General features: G+C 38.6%; 1 long non-coding RNA gene across 1 annotated transcript; it reads right to left on the bottom strand.

Annotated features, from left to right (window-relative positions):
- Nucleotides 1–527: 527 nt before the first annotated feature.
- Nucleotides 528–16,764, bottom strand: LOC147909881 (uncharacterized). Its single transcript, XR_015544745.1, has 2 exons — nucleotides 16,112–16,764; nucleotides 528–5,548 (listed from the first exon to the last, which is right to left on the bottom strand). It is a non-coding gene; the product is annotated as an uncharacterized LOC147909881 (long non-coding RNA).
- Between the last annotated feature and the right edge of the window lie 1,055 nt (nucleotides 16,765–17,819).

Below are 17,819 nucleotides of genomic sequence, written 5' to 3'. Positions count from 1 at the left end.
AGAACTGACAACATTAATTTTAATAATAGCTGCAAATAAAAAAAAATGTAAAATTATACATTAATAACATTTGTTAATAAATTGTAAAATTTTACAATTTATTAACAAATATTATTAAAGTTATTATTAGACAATTATGTAATTTAAATGACAATTTTCTAATAAACATATAATTCCATATACTAATTAATTAATCGTTAATTATTAATTAATTAATGGTTAATTATTAATTAATCTATAGTTGATGATGAAAATAAATTTAAAGATAATTATTGAGTGATCAAGATTTTAATTTTAAATTGAAATTTATTTGTTGATATGTTGATATGCGTTTGATGTACATAGCTTCGTTTCACAAATTTACTCCGAATGAATAGGACACTATATGATTCCACATGGCACCGCTAAGTTGGTAAGGGTTAATTACAGACTCGAACTATCTCGGCACATACATTCGCGTCCCGAAGTTCGAGCAAGTTTCGACTATATTCAACGCCGCGTATTTCTACTTTTATAAGTAACAAAAATTATTTCCATTTACCGCAGCGCAAGCTCATAAATCTTGGCCTTGTTTTTATTGTTTTGTACAAGCTGTATACAAAAATATGCCCGGAGGGCGTCGCGGCTAATAAATACAAATATCTCGCTGCTCTACTTGCAAAAAAAAAAGAGTTGAAGCAGAAATATTAAAATATTCAAACAAGAGCGACAATAGTAAAATTAAATAGTATAAAATAAGATTCGAATGTTTTAATTACGTTTCATGAATTTAAAATATTTTATTCTTCTAATACATAAAAATACACTTTCGGAGACTCCCCAGTTACTCTTTATTCGTAACGGAGAATATCCTTTCTCTTGTGGCGGCAGATAGAATTTATCGACAAAGGACAATACCGATGGTCTCCCGACAAGATGATTTCCTCAAGCCGTCCCTCTCAAAAGCTCACGTACTAGGATGCCTGTAGTTGCTAAGGACGAACCTTCATCTCTGCGGTGTAATCAATATTAAAAGTCTAAAATGTCTCGCGTGTGTGGCGAGCCGGCCGCGTGTAGGGGTCGTAGTTCGTCGGCGGGAGTCGGCTGAACCCCACGTTGCCGGTTGGAAGGAGAGGACGGTGGAGAACGGGCAGGCTTGGCGAAGGGTGCCGGGGGATGGCCAAGAGTGAGCGGCAACGGCGGTAGTGGAAGTGGTGGTAGTGGTAGTGGTGGTGGCACGAAGAGGTGGAGGTTCTCATTAAGCAGCCCGGGCACCGCGCGCCGGGGGTTCAAATAAGAAGAAGAAGCGCCGCTGGAAGAAGAAGGGAGAAAAGGAGAAGAAACCAGTAAGACTAAGACACAAGGGTGGAAGGGGGTGAAAGCGGGTGGCGAGCGAGCAAACGAGCGCGAGCGTGAGCGCGAAGAGGAAGAGCCGAGGGATACAGAGGGTGGAAGAAGGGTGAAAAGAGGGAACGCGAAGGAGATAGAGTGCCAGGGGGTTGGGGAATTATCAGGGCTCGCGCTCTTCTCGCGCGCGTGAGGGGGTTGCCGCGGAGGAGTGCCGGGGTGGCAATATGGCCGCTACTGATGAGTGATGCTCGTAACCCTTACTGCCATCCATCCCCAACAGATCTGTCAGTCAGTCGGATCTCTTAACGCACTTCGGAATTATGCCTGCCACGACCCTTCTTTATCTTCATTGCCGGCATTGTCCTGCCAGGAAAAGCGCGACGTCTTTGGTCCGCTGCGTTGTACCGACTCTGTACATTGTCTTCTTAATTAGAGGGAAAGTTTCCGCTGATCGGGACCATCTTACTTTGAGTTCTTTCCTTGGACAAAGTCGCTCGCGAGTAGCATAGAATCTGCTGCATTTTTATTAATTATTCGTAAGAGCTTTGCCGACGGTAGAAGGATTAGTATATGAATAAACGAGTTGATGCAGAGTTCTTGCAATAATATGCAAAATTAATAATAGAATATAACTCTTAATTACAATCATATACATATGTATGTTACTATATCACTTATTCTATGATATTTTTTCATCTATTAGTTTGTGTTAATTTTAAAATGTTTATGCATTTTTCTGAAAAAGTTATGTCGAACAGTCACATGTCATCTTAAAATCCATTACCATTCTAAATAATATATAGTTCTTCACATCTAACAAATTATTCGTAAAACGGACCGTCTGTTCTTTTTTACTAGCATTAATGTTTAAATGTACAGAAGGAGAAGTTTGTTCCATACGTTTCTTCTCACGATTTCTTATTGCACCATGTTGCATGTCAATAAGAAGTCAGATAAGTATCTTTAAAAAAATCAGAAGTTACATGGAAATTAAAAATTATACAATATTAATTAATTTTTTTGCGGATAAATTCCCTATAATTATTCCAAAAAGATTGACATATTTATTACAAATTATTCTAAATCTTGAAATTAACTTGAGCGTGTTTCCCTTTTAACATCGATAGTATTGATACGCGGAATGGATTTTAGGGGTGCTTTCTGGAAGTTGTTTTTCTTATAGCGATCGCCATAATCCGCGTCGCGGTACTTTCTGCTGTAATCCACGGGCAGTAAATCAGAACGTGATATCATTGTCGATCTCACAAGACTCGTACGGAATCTCTTTATGCTTCCGTGAGGCAACTGAAGCTTACCCTCTTACTCTTGAGGATGCATTCTCGCGCGAGACACAGATCGCTCGCCATGCTTTAACGACCGAAAGCCATAGGGCTACGTCGTATAGGGTATATGGGGACCGCCGACGAAAGGTATTAAGAAGGTACAAGCAGCCCTAACCTAACTGCAGCAGCCCCTGGACCGATCGTCGTCTTCGTCGTTTCCTCTTCCTTTCTCTCCCCTTTCTCTTTCTCTCTCTCCCTCTTACTCTCATTTCGTATCCTGTGGCCGTCTTACTCCGTGGGCCGAAGTTAAGGGTGGTCTCTCTCTTTGTCTCTCGCAACCCTCCCGGTCCCCACGAACCCCCGCGTCGTACGCGTGATACACGGACGAGGGACACGCGTGTGCGTGAAACCTCGCAAGACGGACAACGGGGGTTGTTGGGTGGATGGCGTCGTTGGGGGATGAGGACGCGAAGGAGACGACGGATGGAGGGTCGAGGGGGGGTGAGGAGTGCCAACGGAGGGGAATGCAAATTAGAAACGCTTGGGCAGAAAGCGGGAGGAGGAGGAGGAGCAGGAGAGGAGGAGGAGGAGGAGAAGAGGAGGAGGAGGTAAAGGCGGCCGGGGGGTGGCGTGGGAGGACAGAGGGGTATATAAGAGGTGGTGACTGAGGGTGGTGGCCAAGGAACTTCACTTATGTAAACCAGTGAGACGGTGTGCGCCGGCCGCTCCGCGCGTGTGTACCCCCCCAAACCGTGCTTGTACGTGTGTCCTGCGTGTGGGTGTTACCGGTAGCGTAACCCGGTTGCGTGTGTGTATATATCGATTGCCGGCCAAGCCACCCCCTTCCCCCCTCTTGCGCCCACCTCTTCGCTACCTATAGTAATTATTGTGCTTCTCCACACATGTGTGTATTTGTCGTGAGATTTCGCGCAGGATGGTATGCGTGCAGCCGCACACACCGACGTGTCCCGCGTCCCGCGTGTGTTCGTGTATATCTGAGTTCCTTACATGCCTCGTCCGATAGTCTCCGCACCAGGGAGCTCCGGCATTTAACGGGTGTCATCCTGTAAAGTGTACTCTCGCACGTTGCCGCCGGCGCGAATCGGTCGCGCGATGTCGATCCGTTGTATCGATCGTTCGCGAAGGGCAACGGCGATGACAGTTGCGACGGCGGCAACGGGCGTGCTCTTTTTCCATCTCTTGAAGAACCGTTACTTTTCCGCGATGGGCGTTCAGTTTCCTGCGAGAGGAAGACGCCTTCGCCGTCGCGGATTGCTCGAGTTATCGCTTCGTAGATAGAATCATGGCAGCGACGGTTATTGCGGATTTACCCGTTTTGTAAAAAGAGGGTCGAGAAGTTTTTTTTTTTTTTATGATGGCGGCTGCGATAGGAAGTCTTGATATGCGACATGCAAATTGAATCAGAATTTAGTAAGACTAATGCTGTCTCATTCTAGTATGAGAAAGGGTGCTGTAATTTCTTGTTCGCAAGTATGATATATTTCTTAATACTTACGTTTTAAATTATATACCTATATTAAGAAATATATCATTACATCGAAAAAGAAAATAAGAACAAACTTTTTAAGCTTTTATTATATAAATTCTTCACAAGTTTAATATAACATTTTTAAATCATATAATAATTTTAAGTATTCAAGTTTTCATTACTTAAAATTAATACAAATCTCTTACCTATAAGTCTTGCTAAATCATGAATCAAATATTTTTCATAAGCGTTTTTCCGAATATTTTACACATCTTTTATAAATTTCTAATAATAGTATGAATACTCGTGCTATATCTACTCGATAAGAATATAGGTATAATGTATGCGTTTAAACGATCTGGCAAGTCACCGAATTAACACACGGCGCCCAAGTAGTCGCGCCACCTGATAGATCAGTCCAGTGCTAATGTTCTTGTTCGAAATAAATGGTCAGGCGAGTAAGCGCGCGCGAGAAAGCGAGCGCATGGTGGTTTCTAACTCCTTAGTCGACTCTCGGGGCCCTGCACGCACACATATACACACATAAATACCTATGTAGACGCATATATACATACACACGCGACATGGCACCGCACGGTATTCTTGCTTCGGCCCGCACGCGCACATGTATGATTCACTAACACAATGCGCGTGTGGGTTCACACACAATTTCACCGAGTTGATGATACACGCGAGAGTCTAAGCTACTAGCGAGCGCAAGAACATCTCCTGGAACCCTTCGCGCGCGCGCCACCCTCGCGCGCAACCACCTCGTCCATCCTACCCCTCGGACACGGACCTTAAAGGAAGAGGATGAAGCGGGTGAAGTGGTTAGAAGCCGAAGCGGACGAGAAACGAACGGACCGACGGACGCAGGACAGAACGCGAGGTATATAGCAACCCTATCTTGCGACACACAACCACAAGTCATCCTCCTTCACCCTCCTTCCCTCTGTCCTTCCCTGCGCGTACTACGGTCGCATTCTCAGTCCGGTTCACCCTTGACTCACCCCTTCGCCACTTCGACTCTACTCGGGTCTCCCGTACCCTGCTCTTTCGGTCTCTCTTTGGTCTCTCCCCGTTCCTTCTTCTCTCTCTCTCTCTTTCTCTCCCCCTCTCTCTCACTTTGTCTATCTTTCCGTCTTACTCCGTCACCCTTACCGGTGCCACTTCATCGTGAAACCTCGAAGGCAATCAATCCTCCGCCTTACAGCGTACTGACCACCTTCCAGGAAACTTCCATCGTTGCGGCGAGGCAAGCCTCCAAAAGAAGCAGACGCTGAATTTTTTGTGCGATTTGCCCTCTCTCATCGATTGGTTAGATGAATTATTCCCTGGGATAATTAATGCTCCGATAACGTCGCTTTGTCGCTTTAATTATGCGCATGTAATTTTAATCGCTATTTCAAAGGTAATTGAAATTTTATGGGTCGCATTTGCAGCACCTCTGAAAAAAAATCATTAAGTGATTTTAGAAAGCGTAATTAAAAAAATAAATAAATTATTTGAAGTTATATAATTAATTCACAAATTAAAGAATAAATAGTTGTTCGTACAAAAGCAATTCTGCTTTTTTCTTTATTTTCAGATATGATAAGAGTAAAGATACACACACACACACACACACACACACACACACACACACACACATGTATATATGATTATCTCAATTAGAAATCACAATTTTACATTTATGATTTCTCCCCACTGAACTTGTAGTGTGACTATTATCTAGTTGAGAAAACATGGCAATTTTGTTGTTGCACTTCTTTGCTTGAGTCTTGCATCCGGTGCATTTTCTTAACTCCGTACCCTATGCTCGTAGTATCCACCGTTCTCTTTCTTCCTTCATGCCTCGCAGACAATCGATTCACTGTCTTACAACGTGCTAACCATCCTCCGAGAAAATTCCAGCAGCCGTTTGCAACTGCTGGAGGTAGACCCGACGAAAAAGAATCGCGAATGCTTAATCGTGCGTTCTATGGATACGACGAATTTGCATTATTTCGCTCCCTCAGCATTGTTTTAATCGATCTGCCGTTTCACGACTATACGTTTCACGAAAGTTTCGCTGAGATGAATCTACAGCGAGAAATCGTGAAATGTTAATCGCCGATTCTATCGACTGTTGCCCGTTGACGATGCACCGCATTAAGAAATTCACTGCTCGATTTGTCGAAAGTGTATCGAAAGACGAGTGCTTGGCCGGCGAGAATCGCTTTCCAATTTTTCGTATTTTCCTGCGGCATCACTTTGCCTCGTCTTCGCACCAAGTCGCGGTTAAAAGTTTCGCAGGCAATTAATCTTTGGCTGTACAGAGTATACTGACCACGTTTACAAGAGAACTTTCACTATATTATAACGTACCGACTATGCTCCCAGAAACTTCCACCCGGTTGCGCGTGATGGCTTGATCCGAAGAACAAAATCGTGAATGGTTAATCGTTGGTTGCGCCAGCGATAAATTTACATTACATGGTGCTCTCAACGTCATTCCAACACGAAAGTTTCAAGTTACATTGCATTGGTTAAATTGCATTTTTTAGCATTTTGCATCTGTTTAAATAACTGCGCCAGGACACGCATCATGTGCCTGTATTTTTGTTCTAATTATATAATTTGTATTATGGAACTATATTTGAAAATTCTACTGCAATGAAATCTGGGATATTATAACATATAATCAGATAATTTTTTAGAATATTGGAGAAATAATTACATTTAAATGATGATACACACACACACACACACACACACACCACTTAAAATATGTAAAATAGTTTACTACTGTTATCACAATTCTAAATATAATTCTATCTGAAATTATATTTTACTACCAGATTTAGTACAAATTTTTAATTGTGGAATTATTGAGATTTAATCGTCTTTTCTCCAAAGAAAATGTCTACGATGATAAGCGCAGAGCAATACAAAGCCGGCAATTATCGGAAATCGTCGATTCATCATTTAAAACAAGACGGACTCTTCAATCAGAACTTAGGATAAATCGCGGACAGTTAATTCGTTCGGTTATTCGAGCTTTTTGCGATTATTCTTGCGGGTGGTCATTTCATCTTGCCGTCATACCTCGCTAAAGGCTACAAAGTCAAATCGGGAACCACTCAATACCGATAATTAATTAGAAAAATCAGGAAGAAAAAAAAGAACTAATGAAACTCGAGAGCTCGATCACCGCTGTAAAAATTGCCGGAGGCAATCGTTTGACTGTACATCGGCTCTTTCCATGACTTTTCACCCTCCTCCTGCTCAATCCTTCCCTGTCCACAATATCCTTCGCGCGTATCTCTCCTCCGTTCTTCTTCACCGTTGGGCTCATCTCTTACGGCGCTTTCGTATCTTCATGCCTTTTTGCCATTGAATAAATTAACGTTTTTAGTTTGCCGATATTCTGAGCCCGGCGAGCGCGAGCGAGCGTTATATCTTTCGTTCTATTGGAATGAATGAACTTCTTTTTCTTTCAAAGCCAAGTTGAGTCGGTTGGTAGCCATCGAGCCCATTCATCCGCTAAAATTCTGGAGGAATTTTAATAACTTGGATTCGTGCTGATTAAAACGGAAGTCGTGTCTACCACCGACCCGTCGGAGGTGCGGTGGTGACGGCGGCAACTTTGGGTTCCTCGATATTTCGCTTTTGTACGTTTACGCTTTATAGGTGTATGTACTGTGGTTCTTTTACGTGCATTTAACAAGAGCTTGCTTTTGTCTCCCGTCGAATTAAGTTTGCTGTACTTACGGATTCGGTTTGTTTGGTGCAAGGAAGCATGGCATAAAATAATTAGGTTCGTAACATGAAGGCCTTGTAATAGTAATATGCGCACGCAGGTAAATCGATTTGATATAAAGTCTTCATGTAATGTAATTTGGATAGGTTTATTGCTTCATCTATATTTTAAATGGTCTTCGTGTTAATGTCTATATCCATTGTTTATTCAAGTTTGATACATTTTGCGGAATGAACCCTTCGGTGCCATTCTATTATATATCGTTTCGTCACATTATCTATCACATTAGATACTGTGAAAATCAACGTAAAAATGAACATGTTATAATAAATTTTTTTTCAATCAAAACGCCAGACATTAAAGAATATAACGGTAACAAGTAAATGTATGTATCTTCATTACTAAAAATTAATATAAATTGATAAAAAATATATAATGTTCAGTTTAAATTAATAAAAAAAGTTGTAGCAAAGTAAAAGGAACCATACCTTAGAAGTAGCACCAAATGATAAATAATGATATAATCATACAATGTTCTCAGTTTCATAACATAAGACAGACATTTCCAGAAATTGAAAACACATTTTCTCTTAAAACATCCTATCAAAGAATTAATATTTCCCAGTTTAGTTTATTTGTTACATGCATAAGCATATGCATGTGTGTATACGTATTGTAGATAAATATTTATAAAATATATTTGTACTTATAGGCATTTCACAGATCGCTTTTAATTGCCTTCTTGACCTAACATCTCTGGCCAAGTATCTCCAATTCATAATGGACTACGTGACTTTACGATCGCATTAACCATTTAATTCCACTCTACAAGTAGTATCAGCAGCACCACCAACCGACTGGCACTTCGGGGTGAGGGTGTCATTCGGTCTACTGGTCTGTCGGTCTGTCGGTCGGACGAGGGACAGAGAGAAGGAAAGAGATAGGGTGAGAGGGGGAGGGGGCGCATGGCGCACGTCCACTATCAATTTATCACCCAACCCTCGGCAACTTTCCCTCTCAGACCTCGTTCTCGTTTTCCCTCTTTTCTCGGGTCGTCTACCCCCTCTTTCCTCCTTCTTGCGATCCGTCCGTCGGTAGGGGGACAGAGGGGGGCAAACGGTCGGGGCAAGAGGGAGCGAGACGGAGAAGAAGATGGAGCGAGAAGAAAAGAAAGGACGATGAGGAGAACAAGAGAAAAAGAGAGGAACAAGTCGAAACGACCATGACCAGCGCAATGTAGCGTATGGTCAGTTCAGGGGAAGGAGGAGGCTATAAGATCTACGGTCTTGCAAGCGGTGCATTCACGTTTCTCTTCTACCGTCCCCTCTCCAATTCCAGTGCATGCCACGAATGCAACCTGCTATACGCGCGCAAGAACGACGTGCACGTGCACGTTCGTCGTTCGTTGTAGATGTCTGTGTAAGTCAGCGCCTTTCAACCGGGGACGCTTATTAATCCAGAGGAATATTAATTGACTACATTTGACCTGTCGGAGAATCGTCGTTGTGTCTATTTGATGCAACCTCTCGTGCAAGATGGAGAGCCGTCGCGTGCGCGCGGTCGAGAATCTTAACTGAATACTTAAGTCACCGTACTTGCGATATTATACCTTAAATAAAGCGATGAGTTTAATGCTTTGCAATTAGTTTCTTCACATACGCGAGCTTTAGCTTTCAAGATTAATAGCTAATGAAATGTGAAGATTTCTGAGTAGAAGTACACGAAATTCATAATTCGTAAGATTCGCTTTAAATACGAAGTCGTATCTCGAATGAATCTTATAAATTATGTATTTGTTCTACTTCTGCTTTGGATTCTGTGTATAAAAAGATGGTATGAAGAGCAGTAAATATAAAAATCCAAGTAATATATTGATGCACGACTTATGCATTAGAAGTAGATATTTATTCACGTTTTTCACTTATTTTGTAAAAAAATTTTTTTTTTCTTATATCATTTTGACTTTTATTGTTTTATGTGTGTTATATAATGTTAATGATTAAGTGAAGATTTAGTGAAGAGAAATCTTGTTGATCTTTTACATAAATAACTTACAAGCTTATGTATATAATATAAGATGCATGTTTAAATCAAAGCATCAGAATAAACAGTGTTTTTAAATACTTGTCATTTTCTAAAGAAATATATATGTTATAATTTTCAATGACTTACGAAAAACATCAAATGTTTAATTTTCAATGATGGCATGATAAGAATAACGATCATTGATACTGAGTTCAAATTATTAATAATTAATATTTGGCCTCAATCAGCCCTTTTTTTCTTAGCTTATTAAAGGGAGTGCATTAACATGGGGACATGTTAACTCGAACGTAAAAGCAAGGCTTAAAGACACAAAGAGATGTGCAAGGAACGCTCTAACAGGGCGATTGGGCGCATTAATCTGAAAATAGATAAACATTGTCTTAAGAAAAAAGTAATTGCATAATATACTAAGGCGTAAACTATAAATAAAACTGATTACCCGTATCTCATATTTTTAAAAAGCTTATCGAATAAGTAATTTATGTAATTTTATTTTATTGAAAAGAAAAATTATCTGTTTTTTTATATTACTTAATTGATATAAGCATTTAAAATTTCTACCTATAACTTCACGTGAGTCATACAAGTTTCAAGTTTCCTTGCGGAAACGAATATCGGAAATATCAGGCAACGATCTTGACCTTGATGGAGAAGAAGCTTTCTCTCGGTCATCGTTGTGCGGGTCAGTTTGACCTTAAGCGATATATAAAACGCAGGACATAACCAGATACAGAGAGGAAACTTTTCTACGTCGGAGAGGTTGGGACGTAGCCGGGCGAAAGGAAGAAAAAGAAGAGGAAAAAGAAAGCGGATCCCCAGCTCGGTGAGCAAAAGCACTAGGATCCTGGACGGTTTGGGGCGGTGAGGGAGAGAAGTCGGGTGGCGAGCAATAAAATCAAGCACCGACGCTACAACCCTTCCGCTGGAGTTGAGTCGTAATCTTGCCCGCTGCCAGAGGGTCGAGGCCTACGAGATCTCATTTTCTTTTCCGCCGGAGTAATTAATTAGCATTACGTTGGCAAATCGCGGAAGCTAACTTTAACACGTTTCATATACTGATGTCTAAATAAACAATGCCGTTAAAAAAAATTTTCTTTGAAAATACATCTGAGAGAGAATACATAATAGCTAAATAACTAAATATTAATATACATACATATACATATTTAATTCTTTAGTTATTACATAATTAATTGCACTTTCAAAGAAATTTCAAATATATATATATATATATATATATATATATATAATACTTTTGCATTAAATTATTTATAGGACAGAGGGGGACTATTCCATTAATTTCAAACTTAAAGTAATATCAAAATTTACGGCATTAACTAATATCTCTTTACAGTATAGCGCATGCTTATAATTGTATTATATAATCATGACTACTTTTTAAGAACACAAACATGACCTTAAAATATTCAATATATGCTATGTAGAAACATAAATATTATCATTCAAAATGGACAAAAAAACTTTGCTCTATTTTATATACATATTTTTTTATTATATATTTATAATATCTATTATTTATGTAATGTGTATTACATATATGTATATATATGTATTTTATATATATATATATATATATATATATGTAATACACATTACATAAATAATAGATATTATAAATATATAATAAAAAAATATGTATATAAAATATATATATATATATATATATATATATATATATATATATACATACATAATGTGTCTAATGTTCTTAAATAAATTTCTATACGCATTGTGGGTTTTCATGTGTTACAAATGAAACATTTATAGGTAAATTAAAAATTTTATTGACTTGTAAGGGACACTAAGCAATACGAAAATTCTGAAAATTTTGAAACATGGTGTGAACAGTTTTTTTTTCGAAACACAAAACTATTTTTTGTTTATGCGAAATTACGATTTTTTAAGAAACACTTCTTTTAAATGGTTTCAAGAGTACTTTATAATTATAACAAACAAATTTTTTTATTGTATATTTCCATCCCTAATTAAAAAAAGTTTTTATTATAATCATAAAGTACTTTTGAAACCAACTTTCTGAAACAACTTTCATTTAGAACATCTTTTTTTATTTCTTAGAATATCGACGATATTCGCTTCGAAAGAAAAAAAACTAATTTTTTTTTCAAAGGGGTATTTTACTCTTTATAACCGTTATATTCTATATGAACAAAAAATAGTTTTACGTTACAAACTACTCTACTTGCACACAACGTTTCAGAATTTTCTGAATGTCTAGTGTATCTTGTTATATATATTCTGAAATATAATATAAATATTGACAACTTGAAAAGATGGAAAATGTTTTATATGCTGTAGAAAATCGAAGTCTTTCTTTCCATTGCGTTACTTTATTTTGCACTGTATTGATAATACAATACACTGCTATCGTATTCTCAGAGATACGCGAATTATATTTTGCTAGCTTTCTAATTATTCAGTTATCCATTAGAGATGCGTGGTTGCATAGCTCGATTATAATTCCGATCTGTTTTTACCCATAAATCATTAGGACGTGGAAGCTATTCGTATATACTTCGTCGTCTTTCGTATATACTTTTAATGGCGGATTTTCTTTTTTAACATTTACAAACGCCTTCCCCTCTTTCCACCGTGTAATTGCAGAACCCCCTGGAAGTAAATGCACGTGAATGCAACGAAATACGTCTTGTCGTCCGATGGAAAAAGAATTTCCGCAAGATTGGTAGAGGGTGGGTAACCAGGGTTGGAGGAAAAGAGGATAGACGGCGTGCTGCATTGGCTGCTCAAATTAAGTACCGCCTGGTAATTTGAGGTATTGATTTTTATAGCTTCTCTCGGTAGGCATATATTAAACTTCTCTTTCTCTTTCTCTCTTCCTTTCTCTCTTCTCTCTTGCTCTCTGTCTCACCCTTACAACATTCATCCCTTCGCGAGCTACCCTTCTCTGCGGGAAGAGGACGATACGAACGCGGTAGTGCTTGGCAATCGTCCGACTCTCTCCACTTTCATCCCCCTTTTTCACTCTTTTCATGAAAATTCGCGACGATACGTGCTCCTTGTGCGGTGCCCCTCACGTCAATTAAACGGTTCTATACGAGAAAGAATTAATTTGCGTAATAATGCACGATCCGCTAGCAATTAAGCAAATTTATCCTATTCATGATGCTCCGAAAGAAAAATTCACAGTTACATAAGTTCTCGAAGTAGTTGGTACTCTTTTTACTTCACCGAGTAATTTAATGGTTTCGATATATGCATGAAGCACAATTTATTTGTGCAATTGATGCAATTTGCGATCATTAATTAAAAAAACACCTCTGGATATTCTCGTCTCTACACGAAATGTATGCGCCGAGGATTTATATCTTCTGTGAATTAATGAAATTATTCGACCGTTTCACCCGTCTCGTTGTGGCACGGTTGTGAAATTATTTTAAGAGATCTTGTGCAGTTGAAATTATTTTTCATTTATGACAGTCGTAGGTACAGACAAGAAGGGACCTAAATGAAACGTATGACGGCGAAGTTATGAAGGAGGTCAGGGGTGAGAAGTTCAATGGAAAAGTGGTCGGATGACACGTGATCCGGTGGTAAAAGACGGGGAAAAGGTCGCGGAAAGCCACGAGCGGAGGCTGTGTACGGTCCGTTTACTCTTCCTCCGTCTCGATGTCGGTATATAGAAGCAAAAAGAGAGAAGAGAGGAGGGAACCTTTCCCGTTCCCAGTTCATATGTGAGCGTCGATTTCGCGGTCCGCTGCGCCGCGTGAGTGGTTTGCCTGCCGCTTAAAAGATCCGAGACACGGTCGTAGCGATGGGTACTCGACACCGCGCAAACTCACTCGAACAACTCGACGAACGACAGATCGAACTCGTGATCTCGAACGCTATAAATTTCATCATAAATCATCGTTCATTGATCATTGATTTTTGAGAGTGTGTTGTAATGCAATTCTTTTAAAGAGATTAAAATGTAATTATAACGTTATTAGTTATTAATATATAGAGGTTTAACTTTATGTCTTTGCAAAAGATAAAAAACATATTTTCTTTTATATCTTTATCTTTTATTAACTCAACCAATTATGTTTAGTTCATAATTTTTATTGCTGCTGATTAAGACTAGCAGTCGAAATGTTCAGTACTTACGGAATTGTTTAAATATATATGAAATCCTTTTTATTTTAAACAGTTCACACATCAATCATTGGTTGTTTTTGATCTTTCCTGATTATTTTGAAAAACATACTGCTATATTCGAATTTTGATTGAGATAATATTTGTTGCAATAAGTTATTTACAGATTTTTAAGATACTAACATAAATAACATTATTATTAAATCGATAAATTAATTTAATTATGAGATTATTATTTTAATTTATAATTGTGTTTCAAGTCTGACAAACCGAATAAGAGCACAATCTATAGAACTGATTGTATATGAGTTTGCATATGAATATTACTGAGCATGATTTTCTTTTTTCTCATTTATATTTAAACACTTTTCGATCTATTTTATTATATATATATTGCTGTATATTATCTCTACATTCTCTTATGTATTTGTCCGTATTCAATATAATTGTGTGCTAGATATTCACGAGTTTATTCACGTAGAATATATCCATAAGCGGAATATACAATTTTGAAGAGATAGGACGTTTAGTCATGGTGCTCGGCGTCATGTATATACTGGTAAAGGAGATACCGGATACATAGGTATAGTAGCAAGGTGAATAAAAGATTTCTTAAAATGATTTGCCCCGACAACGTACGTATTACCTGAGCTTCTAAAGGCAGCGACGTAAAGGCTAGAACGTCGCACCTGTTGCTTCAGTTCTCAGCACCAAATCGAAGACCTCGGCTCCGACGAGATACCATAAAATGGAATTTCATAAAGTGGAGAAGCATTCGCACAGTTTGCCTGCGTTATATATTTTCGCGCGATATGTACACGTGTGCGTATACACGAGCAAATGTGATCTCGGATTGATTTGCAGTCTTGTTTTATTTTTAATTTTGTTGTTCATTAATATACTAATTGCAAATTTATATCTTCGCATAATTACGTTATGATTAAGATATTTATAGTTGAAGATAAAATATAACTAAAATTTTCTTCTATTGTTATTTTTTTAATATTTAAACATTTTCTCTTACAATTATTCTCAAAGAAGAGAGAAAAAATTCGAATTTAACTTAAAATTACCGCAAATGTGGCTGTATTATTAAGAAAAAAAGAATTTTATATTGTATCAAACTTGATACATATAAAAATGATTGAAAAATAGAGGAATTAATCTATGTTACAACATCGCGAGAAGAATAGTTTGTTGGTACGAAAGAACGTTCGTTCAAATCCATCATTACCCGTACACTGTACGGCGTACCTATTCTACGGGACGAGGTAAAAAATGCTGATGCCAGGCCAGCGTGGGGTCCGAGGTTTATGCACGCTTCAAGAACCCGGACACTTCGGATTTAACGGAGAACTCGCACGAATAAACAATTGTACCTCCGTGGGTGCTGCTTTATTAAAGGTCGTGAAAAAAAAAGAGGCTCCAGCTGTGGCACGCGAGCGATTAATGTCGTCCGGCGATAAGCACGCTAACTAAGGGTGCCGTAATTAGCGCGTCGCCCTGCTCGCCGGGCCAGCGACGTCCATGAGATTATTATTCTCGCGTGAGGACTGTCCCTGGGACATAATTGAGATATATCGTGCAATAAGATATAATGAACGCGGGGCCGATATTTTCGAGGCAAGCACACGAATCGCACGTTTCAATTACAGAAATCTGCGAGGAGATCAAACGGATGAAACCGGTCTCGGTAAACCGCGATTCCTAATCACGGTGAATCGTGCAGCTCGCGGGATGCGTCAAACGTCGAAACATCAGATTCCTGGATTTTTTTCTAACTTACAAGAAAATACCGCCAATCGAATTTACGCCTCCAATTTACAGAAATTTTTATGAAATTTTTCTGCGAAAGAAAAATGAAGAAAGAAAGCTATTTGGCTTTCGTGAAAGAAGACCTTCTTCAAGCGATTTTTCTAATATTTTGTCCATAACTTTTTTGGCACTTGATTTTAACTTTAATTTTACTTTAACTTAAATTTAATTCCTTCCCCCTTCATTACATTTAAAAGATTGGTAGTGTTGCTTTGATCCTGAGGTTAGATGTCGCACCTCTTTAAAGGGCAATTGGCCACGAATGAAGCATACCATTATTCATGTCTTGAGTCACTCTCTGTCTGTTTACAAAGTTCCTTCCAAATTGATGGCTTCGGATCAGTCGTGTTCTCTTGCCTAGTCAGCTATCTTCGCTAAATTCTCACGTTTTGAATCAATCGTGCAGTCGCTCTAATCTCGCGTGCGACAGCCTTCTTCGATCCATCGACTGTTCGCCGCGGCATCGTCGGGATTTTGTCTCCCCGGTTTCCCGATTCTTTGAAAAATAGGCAGTATCATTAATAGCGCGACGAGCAACAGGAAATCCACGTTCTTGGCGACGAAAAAACCTGTCATCAGGCGACGGGTACACATAACCGCGAAAGAAATTGCCGTCATTCGCAAGTAGTAATCTTTCCGCCCAGGCAATATATCCATTATTTGCCGACGTGGTATTTCGTACCAAACTGCGTGGTGCGCGACTTTCGCAGCTTCCTCTTCGTCTCACGCCCGTTCTCATCGAGAAAACGAGCGTACAGTATTTCATAGCAAAATTTCTCACGCGAGCGAGAAAATGCATACATGATTCACTTTGGAAATAACATATCTAAGTGACGTCGACGAAATCTTTTTGAAATAAACACATACTTGAGTTTCTGCTGCCTTTTATTAAATATTTCATTCGAGTTTACTACACCTCAAGTTTTGAAACCTCTATCAAAATAAAGAGCCGATATATTTGCGTATAAAGAATATAAAAGAAAAATTTCCATTCATATCCGCGTTAATAACAGGTGTATTATTTTTCATTTTTTACATTTTTTATTTTTTAGATCTTTTAGGAATTTATACGAAGAAAACAATTTTGCTGAAGTATCTAAAAAGTTAACTAGATTCAGATTTAAAAATAATTTATTAAGCTATCAAAATAATTATATGTGTGTGAGAGAGAGAGAGAGAGAGAGAGAAACTCAAGCCATCGACTCAAATACATCAAGTCGCGGGCACGTGGTTTTAAGTGCTCGTTAACACGTAAGCATCGAAAGGTTTCGTCGCGCTGACGGCAAACAAGTAGACTGTCCATATAGACTTCATGTACATACACGCGTGCGCATGTATATGTGCATGCATGCAGACCGTGTAATCTGTATCCAAGAGGTGGCGCGGAGCAGGTTTTCGAGCTGATATCATTTGTATCTCCCGCGGCCACGACCCGGAGGCCTCTCACACCTTGGCGTTCCCCTCGCTCTCTTCACGGCTTCCTTATCCTCGGGGATCGTCTACGTGATATTTATTTCGCGTAAGCTTCCCTCTGACTTTATATTTGGATATCATTTATGCTTTTAACTGTGGTAGTGTCACACCGAGGCGTTACGCACTGACAAGATTCATCATTTACTCACATCACGTCTGGGATAATTTAACACTCAAAACCGAGTTCGTGATAGTTGTAATTCTCATGTGTGTATAAAAAAAATTAATTCATATTAATGCATGTATTACTGAAAAAGAATTAAAAAAAAGGAAGATTAAATTTTTTTTTTAACGATATTTTCATGTTACATCAATTTTGATTAATATATATGAATATTTAAATTTTCTTTCATCAGTACATATTAATTCTTTTTAATATATGTAAGTGTTTTTAAATATTTTCATATAAGATTAATTCTCATTAGTACACTTTTACAAATATCTGATAATTATATCAGTATTATTATTAGATAGAATGGGAAGAAGAGTATGTTACATTTTGTTTTCA

This window comes from Acromyrmex echinatior, chromosome 4 (assembly GCF_024713525.1).
Source record: "Acromyrmex echinatior isolate Ae372 chromosome 4, ASM2471352v2, whole genome shotgun sequence".
In the NCBI taxonomy this organism is placed as follows: Eukaryota; Metazoa; Arthropoda; class Insecta; order Hymenoptera; family Formicidae; genus Acromyrmex; species Acromyrmex echinatior.
The sequence above is the reverse complement of the archived record's forward strand: the minus strand, read 5'-3'. Positions and strand labels throughout refer to the sequence as shown.